The 17,032-nt window shown below is 37.9% G+C and overlaps 1 long non-coding RNA gene across 1 annotated transcript in view; it reads left to right on the forward strand.

Annotated features, from left to right (window-relative positions):
• The window catches only part of LOC105465537 (uncharacterized), an 81,241-nt gene extending 67,160 nt beyond the window's left edge, over positions 1-14,081 (forward strand). The window contains exons 4-7 of the long non-coding RNA XR_003014361.2: positions 237-339; positions 6,920-7,008; positions 11,382-11,478; positions 13,965-14,081. This is a non-coding gene — a long non-coding RNA (uncharacterized lncRNA). The remainder of the gene's footprint in view (positions 1-236; positions 340-6,919; positions 7,009-11,381; positions 11,479-13,964) is intronic.
• Positions 14,082-17,032: the final 2,951 nt, after the last annotated feature.

The following is a 17,032-nucleotide window of genomic DNA, read 5'->3' on the forward strand; positions in this document are numbered from 1 at the left end:
TATAGGCTGCCAATATATCTCACTAGAAGGTGAAAAATCCCATTAAACAACCACTTTACAAAATCTTCCCTAAATAGCTACTTTGATGGTTTCAAAATGGTTTTACAGAACTGTAACTCTTTGTCTATTTCCTGAATCTTAAAAACTGTCTTTAAGTTTTTCACCTTCTTAATTTCTGTTTTTTGTCAAACTGTGGCATAAAATATCACCTTTTAAAAATGAGAATTCTGTTTCAGGAAAGCTCTATAGACAACAGTGATAGTAACAGAACTGAGAAAGTGAAACCGAAAAGCTGAACTACAACTCTAGTGCCCTGAGGAAGGTGGTGAGTGAGTTAAGGTAAGACCCAGGGTATGGATCACAGCAGGAAAACTTAGAACTAAATGTTTTAAAGTGCCATTGTGAGAAAGTTACAGTTTTCCATTCTAAGCTTAAATTAGCAACCTGTGAAACAAATTTCTCTGAGGCTCATTTTGAAAATTTTAGAATGAAAATTAGTATTAGACAAAATGTCAGGCCCAAAACTTTAGAATAATCTTTGTGATATTCAGTTGGGTCCCAAAGTCTTTCAATTCATCTCCTTCTCATTATTTTTTATAACAAAAGGAGTTATTTTTGACTGTTAGTGTTTCCATGCAACCATCTTTGACTGTTAATGTCAGAGATGGATCTGTCAGAGCTGTCAATATTCTCTGTGTTTGGGATTTCAGCCTTTTATCTGAACATAAATCTAGAGCTCTTGTGTTTTGCAGTTTTGTTTTTTAGTGAGTATGAATGCGAAAGAAACTGAGCTTAAAATGGCAGCTATAACTCTTCTGACAACAAAAAATAATAATAATAATAATTCAAAAAGGACCAAGGACCAATTTTTTAAACAGAGAAATTGTTTGGGGCATTAGAGGTTTTGTGACTAGCAATATGTTTCTCTTTTCTGAATTGTTGCTCATTACTGTCAATCACCACTCTATCCTAGAACTCTAGATCCTGTCATTTGAATTTCCAAATGTAAATTTAAAAAAAATATGCCTTTTAAATCCAAGTGAACTTTTTCAAGTTCACTTTAATAAAGGGTTTGTTGTTGTTTGTATGTTTTCTGCATAGGGATCTAAGTAAACATAAGCAATACAGAGTTTTCATCTAGTCGGGTTTGGAGGAATGAAAGCTCCATTGTTCCAAGGAGACCTGATTATTTGTTCCAAATGTCAGAATATTGCAGTGAACTGTGCACCACTCTTTCAGGGAAATGAATGACGGACACTGGGGAATATAAATAGACCCTAGGAAGAGTTAATAATTGTGTAGAGAGAACATTAAAATTCTCCATTCTACCTCCATAAATTCTCCTTTCTTCAACAAACAGTAATTGAGTCCTATTCAGTTACTGTGCACTTGGGGATGTAATGGTGAACAAGTTACCACTGTCGCTCTAAAACATTGTGGACAGTTAAGGCGAACCAGACTAACACTGGGGAAACAAAGTGAGGTTTCCAATGCCACTACCCTTGTTTGCCCCTAGAAGACAGGGAGTCGGTTACATAATGATGCAGCAGAGTCCATTTTTGAAAGGCAACCAGAAATGGCAAGCTTTGTATTTTAGCTATTTCATTTTTAAGGTTCTGAAAGACCCTGTGCATTGAGTATATGGGAGAAGTCTGTTTGTGAGTACATGTGAGTCCCCTCATCTCACAGAAGCAAATGAACCAGTGATCAAACTAGACCACTGTGCTGCTCAAACCCTCGATGACTTCCCACTGCAGCCAGAATAAAATCCAATCTCCTGCTATGCCTATAAGGCCTTGCATGACATGGCCCTGAATACCAATCTGATCTACTTTTATCTCTACAACTAATGCTGCTATGACAAGACCCTCGTTTCTGCTTGTGCCAAGCTTGATCTCAAGTCAAGACATTAGTACGTTCCTTTGGCTTGAAATTATCTACCTGCAGATGATTGCATGACTGTCTTCTCACCATTCAGGTCAATTCACAATTGCCTAAAACAGTAACCTCTTCTTGACCCTTTCTCCCTTTCAGCCCCTCAACCTTGTTAATCTGCCAGAGTTTCTAGTTTTACTGTTTTTAGCATTTACTTGCAGTCTCAAATTACGTATGTGTTTGTGTGTTTATTGAATGTCTTATAATCCTGTAGGCCTTCCAATGTTTTCATCTCTCTACTCCTAGAATCTAAAGTGTTGCCTGGCATCATAACAGGTCCTTGAAAAAATATTTGCTGACTGATGCACTGACTTGTTTCAAAGATTTTCAGAAATATTCATGGGAGAATGGGCAATAGAGTTTCTGTGGGTACAAGTCGTGGGCAAAAACAGAACATGTGCATTACTGTCAATATGAAGTTAATTTGCATGTACAGACTACAGAAACTATTCATATAAGATATATACATTTCAATATAAGTGCTATAAAGGAAATAAGTCAGAATTTGAGAGGGAAGAAATACCCAGGAAGTAGTGATATTTGAGCAGAGATCTCAAGGATAATAGGATATAGCTAGTTTCTGGAAGAATGGGAGATGAATGGACAAGGGTGTTCAAAAAATCAAAACCCAAAGAGGTTTAAACTCTACAAAAAAAAAAAAAAAACTAGGCCGGTGCAGTGGTTCACACCTGTAATCCCAGCACTTTGGGAGGCTGAGGCGGGCAGATCACCTGAGGTCAGGAGTACGAGACCAGCCTGGCCAACATGGTGAAACCTCGTCTCTACTAAAAGTACAAAAATTAGCTGGGCGTGGTGGCAGGCGCCTGTAATCCCAGTCATTCAGGAGACTGAGGCTGGAGAATCACTTGAACCTGGGAGGTGGAGGTTGTAGTAAGCCAAAATTGCACCATTGCACTCCAGCCTGGGTGACAGGAGTGAGACTTCATCTCAAAAAAAAAAAAAAAAAAAAAAAAAGGAAAGACTTTGAAAAGTGTGAAATGAAAGTAACAATAGCATACTTGTATTATAGATAAATAAATAAGTTGAGACTAAAACTAGGGAACTGATTTAGAGAGCTGCTAAAGAAATCCAGGAAAATCCAGGAGAGAGAAGTGATGGTGTTCTTAAACTTGAGTAGATACACAGGGGGAAGAATGGAATTGGATAAATAAAAAGATTTAGATGTGATCTAGACTCAACAAGACTTGGCTAATTAGTTGGGGGCATAAACAAAGGGTGTATTTTTTAAAAAAATCTAATTGTCCTTATTAGGTATTTGGATGCATGGTGGCTCCCGTCAATGACATAGAGGATTTTGGAGGATATTTCAGGTTTCAGTGGACAAGATGATGTTCTTGCTGAGCTTAAGTTATTAGAGGAGCAGCTAGGTGGAAATATCCAGGAGGCTGTTGGAAATACATGCCTAGGATACATTTGTGAATCATCAGGATATAGATGACAATTAAGTCATGGGAGTGAATGAGGTCAGGCAGTAATAGAACACAAAGGGAGAAGAAAATAAAACCTCAGCTGCAACCCTGTGAAACACCAATACGTAACACATAAAGAGAAACCAGCTATCACATTTACTTAGAGCAGCCAGAAAGATAGGAGAAAAACAAACTAAGTGTGAAAGCAACCAGAACCAACAAAAGAGAACATTTCAGTAAGAATAACAATTCTACAGTGTCAAGTACTAGGGAAAAAAAAATCAAATTAGATTAGGTTTCTAACATGCCCATGAGATTTAGTGAAGTTTCTGATTACAATCACAAGAAGGTTTTATTGCAGTGGTGGTGAAGGTGGGTTCCAGACTGCAGAAATCTAAACAGGAAATGGAAGGCGAGATATGGTCATGATGATTGGAGACACATTTTAAAGAAATGTAGCCATTGGTGGGAGAATAATGAAAGATTGGAGCAGAGAGGTGAGGAAATATGGAGGTTATGATCGAAAGTAATGGAGAATGCATAAATGAAGATGGGAACGAGCCAATAAGGAGGATGGTCATGAAACTACAAGAAAAAGAAGAGATAATTAATGAGCAAGATTGCTGAGGAAGTAGGAGGAATGATTGTATAAGACTGAGACAGACAAATTATAAGAAGGGACACTTCTTCCTATGAGAGGATTATAATAGAAAGAATATATGTAGAACAAGTAAATTATATATGTGTGGAATAGGAGAGACAAATAACAAGGAAAATGCAGGGAGAATGACAGATGGTATTGATGATATGAATTTTTCAAGGCACAGTGAGTCTATGATTTCCTTCAGCAGTGCTCAACTGCTCAATTATAGAAATGAAAAGGTGGTAGTTATATCGGTCAAGATTTGGGGGGCCGTTGGGTATTCAAGTTAAAAAGTAATGTAGCAATAGAGTTAAACTGATTTGAAACTGTGAACATATGATCTAATACGAACAGGAAATAAAGATAAGAGGTGTTCACAGCCCAGCTGGTAGAATTCCTAAGAGCTGAATATTCTGACTTATTTTCCTCTCATTCTCTTTTTAACTGATTCCAATCAGACTTTGTCTCAAACACACCATAGAAATGGTAACTGTGAAGAGTATTCATAATTTCCATCATGCCAAATACCCATGAAGAATTCTCAATCTTCATCTTTCTTGACCCTCGGTAGCAAGATCAAAAAGAGACAGGGGATCACTCCCTTTCTTGAAATTTTTTTCTTTACTTAGGTTCCTGACAACCATTTATCTTCAGATTTACTCCTACATTCCCAGTCACTCCTTTGTCTTGCTCTCCTGTTCTATCTCCTCTTTCTGAATCATAATTTTGGAAGCACCTAGCACTGAATCATTGAGCCGTTTTCCTTATTCCCTAAGTGATCTCATCCAACCTCAAGGCTTTAAATATCACCTATTTTCTGATAGCTTCAACATCAATCTCTTCTGTTCCTACTCTCCCACCACTTAACATCTCCATTTAGATGTCCAAAAAACAGTTCACACTTCAATTATGTAAAACAAATTTTCCATTCTTACCACCAACCCCATCCTTCCTTCAGTTGTTTCCACTTAATAAATGCCATGCCAATTACCAAGTTATTTTGACTAAAAACTTAGCAGTCACCTTTGATTCTTCTCTTTCTCTTACTTCTTATATCCAAGCCATCATCATATAATATTGAAATGGGAGAGTTCCCTTATCCCCCTCACAGGACGTTCAACAGGGGTGTGGCTTCCTGTTGCTCAAATCCCTCGGGGGAGCATGCAGATGGGTGGGTGCAGAGGTCATGGGGATGGCTTTTGGGTGTCTAGGGCTGAGTGTTTACAACTCCCGAAGGCTGAGTGGGCATATGTTACAGTGTGCTCTTTCGACTTTGCCGTCTGCAGACTGCTTGTGTTAGCTCAATTGGACTCCGCCTATTGCAAGGTCAGAGGGCTTTCTGTATCCCAAGTTCTTGTCCAGCATACTGGAAAAACCAGATCACACATGGGCTTGGAGGATGAGTGCAAGGTTTTATTAAGTGGTGGAGGTGGCTCTCAGTGGGATGGATGGGGAGCCAGAAGGGGGATGAAGTGGGAAGCTGGTCGTCTTCTGGAGTCTGGCCACCCAGCGGTTGGACTCTCCTCCAACCATTCCTGGTCAAAGTCCCCTTGGCATCCACATCATTCCATCATTGCTGTTCTGCCAGTGTCTGCTGATGTGTTCCTCTCAACATCCATCTGCTTGTGTCTGCACCTACTAGGTCTCAGGTTTTTATGGGCACAAGATGGGGGTTGTGGTGGGCCAGAGTGGTCTTGGAAAATGCAACATTTAGGTATGAAAGCAGGAGTGCCCATTCTGACTTAGGTCTGTGGCCACAGGCCCGAAGGTAGAGCCCTCACCAGGGATCCCACCCTTCTCTACCCAGCACTTCCCTGCCCCCCTCCCATATTAATATAGTCTTGCCAATAATCTGGATCTGTATCCAGAATTCTACTTCTTACCCTCCACTATTAATATCCTACTATGAGTCATAATCTTTCTCTCCCTAGTATTTCCCAAAAAACCTCGTAAGCGATTGTTCTCTTTCATTTTTGTCCCCTCTAAAGTCATTTCTCTACATAGCTGCTTGTGATTTCTTTTTTCTTTTTTTTTTAGAGACGGTGTCTTGCTCTGTCACCCAGGCTGGAGTGCAGAGTCACAATCTCAGCTCACTGCAACCTCTGCATCCTGGGTTCAAGCAATTCTCCTGCCTTAGCCTCCCAGGTGGCTGGGACTATAGGTGCACGCTGCCACGCCCAGCTAATTTTTTGTATTTTAGTAGAGACAGGGTTTCACCATGTTGCCCAGGCTGGTCTGGAACTCCTGAGCTCAGGCTATACACTCACCTCAGCTTCCCAAAGTGCTAGGATTACAGGCATGAGCCACCATACTGGCCACTGTGATCTTCTAGAAACAGAAATTTGATTACGTATATTTCCTGCTCAGAGTATTCCAAAGACTTCCGATATACTTATTTAAAAATCCAAATTTCATTGATTTAAAGATCTACTGAAATGTTATCATTAAACAACTTTCGACTTTATCTTCTACTGTTAGTCTTCCTTCATTCACCCCATGTTTACCATTCTAAATACACTGTTATTTCTCTAACTTGTCTGTACTTTTAAGTCTTTGCACTTGTTGTTTCCACTACCTGGTCTGTTCTGTTCTCAGTTATTAATATCACTTCTTTAATCCCTTATTCAAAAATTAAATGAAATGTCAATGAAATTTCCCCCTTTCACTCAAAATGATAGAGTGAATAATTGGACACAACTCTTCACTCCTCTGCATTAATTTTTTATAACGCCAACCTTTCATGGCCTTATGCACATGTAGGCGGCCTGTATTTCTCTGATCCTTGATTTGGGGCCTAGCCCTGTGACTTGCTTTAACCAATCAAGTATTAGCAAACCTGACAAAACCAAGGCTCAAAATGTGATTACCCAATTTGTCTTTGCCTCTTATTCTGATCTTTTGCCATGAAAAGAACATGCATGAGTGGCTACTGACTTAAACGGGTTGAAGAAACAGGTGGAAAGGAACTGAACTCAACCTGTAGCATGGAGCCAAGTCAAGGTAAGCCCAGCCTAAATCAAACTTTAGACAGCCTGCAGATAGGTGTGTTGTACTGAAATTTTGAAGTTACTTTATTTTGCAGCAATATTGTGGCAAGAGCTCATTGTTACACTCTTTTTAAAAGAGTCATATATATTCCATCACTTTTTATTCTTTTTCAGCTAAATTTTTGATGCCATTCATTTCTACCCAACAGTAAAATATGCTTCTTCAGTTTTTCTCTCTCTCTAAAATATTGATGTCTCTGAGAAAATGTCCTGTATGTCTTATTTAGCACCTTATTCCCAGAGCCTAGAACCTGGTTCAGTACAGAGGAGGCATTCAATAGATAGTTGTGATCGAATGAATAAGAAGCTAGAGGAAGCCAGATACTAAACGTCATGATAAAGTTGGAAGAAATCTGCTGGAATTAAGCAAATGAATGAAATGGAATGTTACATGTCTGAAGTCAGCAAGTTCAATTTTGAATTTGATATTTCAGAGGTGAAATACTTCTAGGTCCATAGATCATATGACAGAAAAAAATAGTGTGAGCGAAGCCTGTGCTGCCTAAACAGATAAATCTCTCTCCCCTCCCCGCACCCCTGACACCATCAAAATGTCAAACAATCACACTCTGCATTTCTTAGGTCCCTTGTATGGAGAACTGGATATAATAACTTTGCAATGTGAATAGGCAGGGAAAATATGTCAAACTATTAAAGTCACCACAAGTAGAAAGCAACATAACAGATGAGTAAAGACATTCTTTTATGAGAGAAAGGGGGCACTTGAAACTCTAAGTGTAGTACTAAAATTATTTGATTTCATCTATTAATATTTAACAAGTAATTCGAGTTGAGAATGGCTTCCTCTTCCTACGTAGTAACTTTTTTAAAAGATAGTACCTCAGAACATCTGTTTGCATAATGGTCTTCCAGTGTTCTTGAACTAAAATGTCAATTGGCAAGTAACATTTAACATTTTTAAATGCCTGTAAACTTGGGATTTGTTAATTATTTCTCCATTTTTCTGTGATGCCACTCTTTTCCTCTTAGAATGCTTCATTTCCTGAAGGCTATCTAATTGATGGTCAGGCAATGAATACATGCTTAGCATTGGAGTGGTGCAAAGTCTATTAATCCTGACAGTAACTCCTTAACATTTTTATGCCAGTACTACTGAAAGCAGATTGCATAAATTGGAGGCTGATAAGAGTGTTTATTCCAAGATTCAGCACTCAGGAATCTGATTGTGCTGAGTTTCAATATATTGCTTTCAATATATTGTGACGGGGGAAAAAATGATGTCTTTTATTTTGTTGATGAAACACAAGTATTCCAAATATGTTTAGAATTTTGTTTCAAATACATTATGAGAAATAAGTAATTTATGTAATGTATAACTTAAGGTAGTTTGTTGCAAGCAATTTAAACTAAACTAGGCTAAGTTGGGCAGAAAAGAAATATACTTGATTTGGGTTTACTTACCTATGGGTAGAAAATTAGCTAAAGGATCAAGGTCTTTAAAAGGGCAGGAACCAGAGTAGCTCTAATGATATAGGGCTCAGGAAATTTCAAATTCTGGCTGTGGTTAGAATGAATTGCTGACCATTGGCTGCTCAGGCTAGAGAGAAGGACAGAGCTGTGGCATCACAGCTTCATTCCTCATGGGAAATAAAACAAGTGCCTAGAAATTTATGAGAGAACAGAAAAAAAGAAAAGCTTTTCTTGCACTTCTACTCATAAAGACCCAGTATTTAAAATAAACTAAGTAAAAGACTGTGAACTTAGCAACTGGGCTCAGAGTACAATGATATCCAATTGCAAAGCAGAAGCAGGGTTGGGGTGGGGTCAATGCTGGGGATTCACTAAACAAGAGCATCAGACCACCGTTTTTTCATATTTCTGTCTCTCTCATCAAAAGTTAAGTACCAGAACAGAAGTGCTAACTGTCCAAGTTTTGGTCAGGTTTGAAACATGCTGGGGGAAAACAAGGCACAGATTATACGTAATAAAACAGAGAAAAGTCCCCAAATTGCAATGGGTATGCTGCTACTGAAAGAAGCAATGAATGACCAAAAGCAATGAATATATCTGTCTTTCTCATGAAACTCGCCGTCCTGATTAAGGAGTAAATATCCGTAACAATCATTCTTTAAGGGATGCAGTTTGTCAGTTTTTACTTACTATTTGATCATCAGAATCTTGATTTTCTTTTTAAAGTGGGTAAAAGCAGTTCAACTCTCAGACACAACGAGGCATAAAATGTTTTAACTTGTGGTTTTTACGAAGATAAAAAATTCCTTAAGAAATAGTGAATTAAAACTCTGGCTTTATACAATTTACTTTTTGATATGGTTTGGCTGTTTTCCCAACCAAATCTCATTTTGAATTGTAAATTCTCATAATCCCCACGTGTTGTGGGAGGGGCCTGGTGGAAGGTAATTGAATCATGGGGCGGTTACCCCCATGCTGCTGTTCTTGTTATAGTGAGAGAGTTCTCAGGAGATCTGATGATTTTGTAAGGGTCTTTTCCCTTTGGCTCAGCTTTCATAATTCTTGCTGCTGCCATGTGAAGAAGGACGTATTTGCTTCTCCTTCCGCCATAACTGTAAGTTTCCTGAGGCCTACCAAGCCTTCAGACCTGTGAGTCAATTAAACCTCTTTCCTTATAAATTACCCAGTCTTGGGTATGTCTTTATTAGCAATGTGAGAACAGACTAATACACTTTTATTGTAAGCAAAGGAAAGTCATTCTGTGTGTATGTTGGGTGTATTACATGCATATGCATAAATATGATTCTATATATAAATTTTTCTGAAATTATTCATCTATAAGTTGATATAAATCCTATAAATCAGTATAAATATATATATATATTTTTTGTATTTTTAGTAGAGACGGGGTTTCACCGTGTTAGCCAGGATGGTCTCAATCTCCTGACCTCGTGATTCGCCCGCCTCGGCCTCCCAAAGTGCTGGGATTACAGGCATGAGCCACCGCGCCCGGCCAAGTATAAATATTCTTTAATGGAGCTCTGATATACAGTTAAATTCTTCTTCGTAGATAACAGGATAATATTAATAGTTCTTAGACAGATCAGAGTTTTCTAATTTAATTTGGGCTTTTTGTCTCTTTTCTTTACCTTGGTCTGATGCTCTTGTTTAGTGAATCCCCAGCATTGACCCCACCCCAACCCTGCTTCTGCTTTGCAATTGGATATCACTGTACTCTGAGCCCAGTTGCTAAGTTCACAGTCTTTTACTTAGTTTATTTTAAATACTGGGTCTTTATGAGTAGAAGTGCAAGAAAAGCTTTTCTTTTTTTCTGTTCTCTCATAAATTTCTAGGCACTTGTTTTATTTCCCATGAGGAATGAAGCTGTGATGCCACAGCTCTGTCCTTCTCTCTAGCCTGAGCAGCCAATGGTCAGCAATTCATCTTGGGTAGTATGAATAGAGCATTTCAAATTCTTTTTTTAGTAGACTATTCACTTCCACTTGAGTTCCAGGTTTAAAAGTAAATGCTTTGTTTGGCAATGGTATAGTACTTCCAATAAATAATTCCATTAATAGTACTTGTGAGTAATGCTGGTTAATTAATTTCAACCAATATTAATTATAGCACTAATGATAGTACCTGATCCTAGTACTCGCCAGTAATATTAGCTAATTAATCCTTTCCCAATTTTGAATGTCCTATAAATAGTCTATTATCAAATACTATTTTAATGAACTAAAATATAAAGATATGTTGGGCATTTCTCAGATTCTCTCCAACTTTGTCCTTCAACATTCCTTTTGACACTTAATAAGCCTGTCAAAATCAACTACATACCAATTAAATTCAAGATATTCAGTTTGTAAGTACATGCTAAAACATTTGATTATATCATTTTTTCTCAGACACAGCAAGGAAGGTAAGGTATAAGACATACTTAGGCATTAGAAATCTAAATCAATTTAATTTTCTAAGTATAAGTTTATTTTATCATATGGGGTTGGAAAAAATAAAGAAATGGTTTTTCCTTTTATACTCACACCACTTTCAATATTCTCACACTGGTCACCAAAACATGGGATGATGTTACCCATACCAAGTGTATTAGTGCATTTTCATACTGCTATGAAGAAATACCCAAGACTGGGTAATTTATAAATAGAAAGAGGTTTGATGGACTCACACAGTTCCACATGGCTGGGAGGCCTCACCATCATGGTGAAGGCGAAGGAGGAGCAAAGGCATATCGTACGTGTCAGCACGCAAGAGCATGTGCAGGGGAACTACCCTTTATAAAATCATCAGATCTTGTGAGACTTATTCACTATCATATTTTCCCTGTGTGAAATGGAAAAAAACCATTTTTTCCCATTTTTTTCCCATCATACATAGGGATTATGGGAGCTACCATTCAAGATGACATTTGGATGGGGACACAGCCAAACCCTATCACCAAGCAGTTCTCCAATGCTCAGTGAACAAGAACTGGGTATGCTTCAATTTAACTCAATTCTGATACTATCTAGCTAGAAATAACCTCAGAGCCTACAGATTAAGACCTCAATTTTACAAGACTGCCTCCCACTTTAGAAGTCAAGCACAAGTATTAAGTCCCCAGGTTACCACAACTTCTGTCCCACGTGGTTACAAATCTGAGGTTCTCACAATCCCCTTCTCAGGTTCAACAATTTGCAAGAGTGTTTCATAGAACCCAGAAAAACAGTTTGGTTACTATTGCTGATTTATTGCAAGGATATTGTAAAGTATACAAATAAACAGCCAGATACAGATATTTATATATAGGCTACAGTTTGGAAGGGTACCAAGTGCAGGAGCTTCTGCCTCATAGAGTTGGGTGCACCACCCTCCTGACAAATGCATGTCTTCTTGTTCACCAACCCATAAGCTATCCTAACCTTTTCCTTTTGGGTTTTTATGCAGGTTTCATTATATACGCATGATTGATTAAATCATTAGCCACTGGTGATTTACTTGACCTTCAGCTTTTCTTCCCTCTCCCAGAGTCGGGGATCCCACTCAAAATTCCAAGTCTTTTTTTTTTTTTTTTTTTTTTTTTTTTTTGAAATGGAGTCTCAGTCTGTTGCCCAGGCTGGAGTGCAGTGGTGCAATCTCGGCTCACTGCAACGTCCACTTCCCGGGTTCAAGTGATTCTCCTGCCTCAGCCTCCCAAGTAGCTGGGATTACAGGGGCATGCCACCACACCTAGCTAATTTTTGTATTTTTAGTAGAGACGGGGTACCACCACACCCAGCTAATTTCTGTATTTTTAGTAGAGACGGGGTCTCACCATGTTGGCCAGGTTGGTCTCAATCTCTTGACCTCGTGATCCATCCGCCTCAGCCTCCCAAAGTGCTGAGATTACAGGTGTTTGCCACCATGTCCGCCCAGTTCCAAGCGTTTAATCACATAGTTAGTTCCCCTGGAAACCAGCCCCTATCCTTAGGGGCTTTCCAAAAGTCATCTCATTACATAAACCCAAGTGTGGCTGAAAAAGGTTAGTTAAGATTAACAAAAGTCCCTCCTTTCACCTTTATGGATCTTATCCCTTAGGAAATTTCAAGGATTTTAGAAGATCTGTGCCAAGAATGGGAATGAAGACCAAATATAAATTTCTTATTCTAAATCACAATATCACGGATATACAATCTCAAAGTTTCATGTACATATTGTAACTGGCTGAATCAGCTGTAGTGTGATTTGCCATATGTTTTAACCTACTTTTTAAGGAATCTGATACTGACAAAAAAAATCACTTAAATTACAGCACATGGTTTAACTTATTCTTTTACTTTGCTAATATTAATGTTTCTATTCAGTAAGCTCTTAGAGCCTACCGGGAAATTGTAGCATATGACAGCACTTGAAACTTACTAGTGTCAAATGAAAATTATAGGAGGTCATTGTTTTGGGCTGTTTCTGTACTAGGTCCAACAGAATAAGCTAAAAATCAATATGAAGTCTCCCATGCTAAAGTTTCAGGTCACCAAACCCAATCTAAATTGTTATCTGATCTTCTGAGAAGTTAGGAGAAAGATACTAACATCCAATTTCTCAAACCATCCAGTTTATATATATATATATATATATTTTTTTTTTTTTTTTTTCCTTTTTGAGACGGAGTCTCGCTCTGTCACCCAGACTGGAGTGCAGTGGCACGATTTTGGCTCACTGCAACCTCCGCCTCCCGGGTTCAAGCAATTCTCTTTTCTAAGCCTCCTGAGTGGCTGGGATTACAGGTGCCTACTGCCCGGCTAATTTTTGTATTTTTGGTAAATACAGGGCTTCTCCGTGTTGGCCATGGTGGTCTCAAACTCCTGACAAGTGATCCGAATGCCTTGGCTTCCCAAAGTGCTGGGATTACAGGCATGAGCCACCACCCAGGCCTCAATCTTTAATCAGCATGATAATGAGATTTCCCCTGCTTTAATTCTAACGCAAAGAGGTAGCCTGAAGTAACCTGATGTTAACTATTTAGTCACTTTTCTATTAATATATCTCTCTGTCCCCACCTTATAAGAAAAATAACTTTAAAGAACTAGTAACTCTTAGTTACAAATAATAAAGTAATACAAAGCCAACTCTTTCTGCTCAGTAGTTCATTGGAACACTTACTCTATTTTATAGAATGAAGTGTTACCTAATTCTAGATTGAAAAATAAAGCTAATTGAGGTCTTTCAAATTGTAAAATGGAAACCCATGCCAAATTTTGTATATGTTCAGCATGGTGTGGCTTATAAGAAAATATTCAACACAATAATGATCTAAAATAGATATAAATTAATGCTAGGATTAGATGATATAACACAAAGAATTCTGATACACATATTCCCAATTTTTATCAAAACAAAACCTTCCTAAAACAAAATGAAACGATAGTGGAAGTAGTTAAAAGCAAAACATCTTTTGTTGATTTTTCACGTACAATGATGTTTATTGCAGCCTTAATATTACAGGAAAGAAGACTGGATCCAGACCCAAGAGAGGGTTCTTGTATTTCAGGCAAGAAAGAATTCTGGGCAAGTTCACAGAGTAAAATGAAAGCACATTTATTAAGAAAGTAAAGCAATAAAACAAAAACAATGGCTACTCCACAGACATAGCAGCTCCAAGGCTGCTGGATGGCTACTTTCAAAGTTATTTCTTGATTATATCCTAAATATGAGGTTGATTATTCATGAGTTTTCCAGGAAAGGGGCAGGGATTTCCTGGAACTGAGAGTTCTTCCTTTTACACTATATAGGGTAACTGCTGGACGTTGCCATGGAACCTATAAACAGTCATGGTGCTATTGGTAGTGTATTTCAGCACACTAATCCATTATAATTATCATATACTGAGCAGTGAGGACCACCAGCAGTCACTTTTCTTGCCATCTTGGTTTTGGCCAGCTTCTTTACTGCATCCTGTTTTATCAACAGGGTCTCCATGTCCTGTGTCTTGTGATACCAGTTCCTCTGGCCTCCTATCTCATCCTGTGACTAAGAATGCCTAGCCTCTTGGGAATGCAGCTCAGTAGATCTCAGCCTTATTTTACCTGGCCTCTATTCAAGATGGAATCATTCTGGTTCCAACACCTCTGACATTAACACTCAAGATTAGATAAATTCCAGTATCAGTGGCATTTGTAGAACATAATGTTTAAAATATCTACTGTTTAGAAATAATACTAATAACATAAGAATAATAGAAGGCCAGACATGGTGGTTCACGCCTGTAATCCCGGCACTTTGGGAGGCCAAGGCGGGTGGATCAGTTGAGACCAGGAGTTCAAGACCAGCCTGGCCAACATGGTGAAACCTCATCTCTACTAAAAATTAAAATATATATATCAGCCAGACATGGTAATGCACGCCTCTAATCCCAGCTACTTGGGTGGCTGAGACATAAAAATTGCTTGAACCTGGAGATGGAAATTGCTGTGAGCCAAGATTGTGCTGCTGCACTCCAGCCTGGGTGACAATGCAAGGCTCTGTCTCCAAAAAAAAAAAAAAAAAAAAAAAAAAAAAAAATACTCACAAATATATTGTCTCAAATCATGATTAAAATTATTTCTCCAATACCAATATTTTTCAAATGGATATACACATTCACATAGAGACAAAACTGATGGAAAATACATTACTGATTTAAAATATGTATCTCTCTATGAAAAGGATGTAGATGACTTTCATTTAATTTCTACTATTTTGTTAGTTTTCTATAAAGACCACATGTTGCTGATATGAAAAGAAAACTACAGAGAACATTATAAAGCAAAGAAATCATGTCAATTTTGATTCCTAAGTGTTTTACCTATATTTTGAGGCTTACACAGAGTTCAATAAAATATATTAAAATTACCTTTTAAATAAACTTAGTCTTTTTTTTTTTTTTTTTTTTTTTTTTTTTGAGACAGAGTCTCGCTCTGTTGCCCAAGCTGGAGTGCAGTGGCCGGATCTCAGCTCACTGCAAGCTCCGCCTCCCGGGTTTACGACATTCTCCTGCCTCAGCCTCCCAAGTAGCTGGGACTACAGGCGCCCGCCACCTCGCCCGGCTAGTTTTTTTGTATTTTTTAGTAGAGACGGGGTTTCACCGTATTAGCCAGGATAGTCTCGATCTCCTGACCTCGTGATCCGCCCGTCTCGGCCTCCCAAAGAATAAACTTAGTCTTTAAAAGATATACTTTTTACATCAAATTAGACTTTCCTTATGAGACAAAGCAGTTCATTACACTTATAAATAATATCAACATTAGCACTTATAATTCTTTCCCCTTCCTCCCCAAAACCTCGGTGAGAATTCCATTCAGCATCTGTATAAAGGATGGAATTTATTTAAAAAAAAAAAATGTACCTCTTACTTGCCCTACTGAGAACTAGTCAACAGACAAACTCCCAGGGTATCATTAAACACATTATTTAGTTTTTTTATTTAAAAAGTTTAAAGCAGAATGTAGAATTCTCAAGATTGTTGGCAAGAGGAAATTATTTTAAAATTCTTTTCATAGTTCTTTGAAATAAACATTTCTTCTCTGAAATGTAATTGTTTCAATCTAGGATTATTTCAATTCAAGCAATAAGAATACCACATAGCTCAAAAAAAGAGGTGTTTATTTCAAGGATTCCAAGCCACTTTCTGAGAATCTAGAGCAGAAATCAGAGGTCACTGTTGGGTAATGGAAGTGTAGAACCCACAACCCATTTGTATCCTGAAAGCCTTTACTCACAGGCTCTCTCTGTGCATCTACCTCTTGTTTCTTTCTCCTTCAGCTGATTTATGGTATCTGTTTGTCTAAGTATAATTGCCTCAAATGGCCTGACACATTTGTAGATTTTAAATTCTCATGTATACTGAGTCCCAGCCCTAAATTCTTGTGCTGAGAAACTGATCTGCGTAACATGAGTAAGGCTATCCCAGAGACATATCCCTGTGTGAAAATAGTTTTTCAACAAAATGGGTAGTGCTTGCAGACATGCAGAATACTTCCATAAACATGACCATATGCTATAAAATGATGACCAGTGGGTAAAAGCAGGTACGATAAATGTATAATGTGTATGTGTATGTATGCATGTGTGTATAACAGTTCATATAACTTACCCTTGACAAGAATAAGGCCAACTCATATATAATACTTACGTATGTTACATACAAACAAAACAAAAATGCAGACCCCAAAAATTCGTAATTAAAGAAAATAAAACTGATTTTCCAAATTTTCACTCTAAAATTGTACTGCAAAAATTTTAGAGATAGGAAACAAAGGGGATTAAAGTACAGCTCTGGAGTTAAACTGCCTGAGTTTGAATCCTGACCATTTATTAGGTACAAGCTTTCCAGATACCACCCAATTTCTCTGCCCTTCAATTTCTCCATCTGCTAAATGAGAATAATAATAGGCACAGGGTTGTCCCAAGGATTAAAGAAGTTGCTGTATGAAATGCTTAGACTAGCATCTGCCATATAGAAATGTAATGTATTTTAATTATTAAAATTTGTTGTATGCTTTGTTTTCAAATGACCAAGCCCTCAAGTTTCTTTA

Source organism: Macaca nemestrina, chromosome 5 (genome assembly GCF_043159975.1).
Source record: "Macaca nemestrina isolate mMacNem1 chromosome 5, mMacNem.hap1, whole genome shotgun sequence".
Classification (NCBI taxonomy): Eukaryota; Metazoa; Chordata; class Mammalia; order Primates; family Cercopithecidae; genus Macaca; species Macaca nemestrina.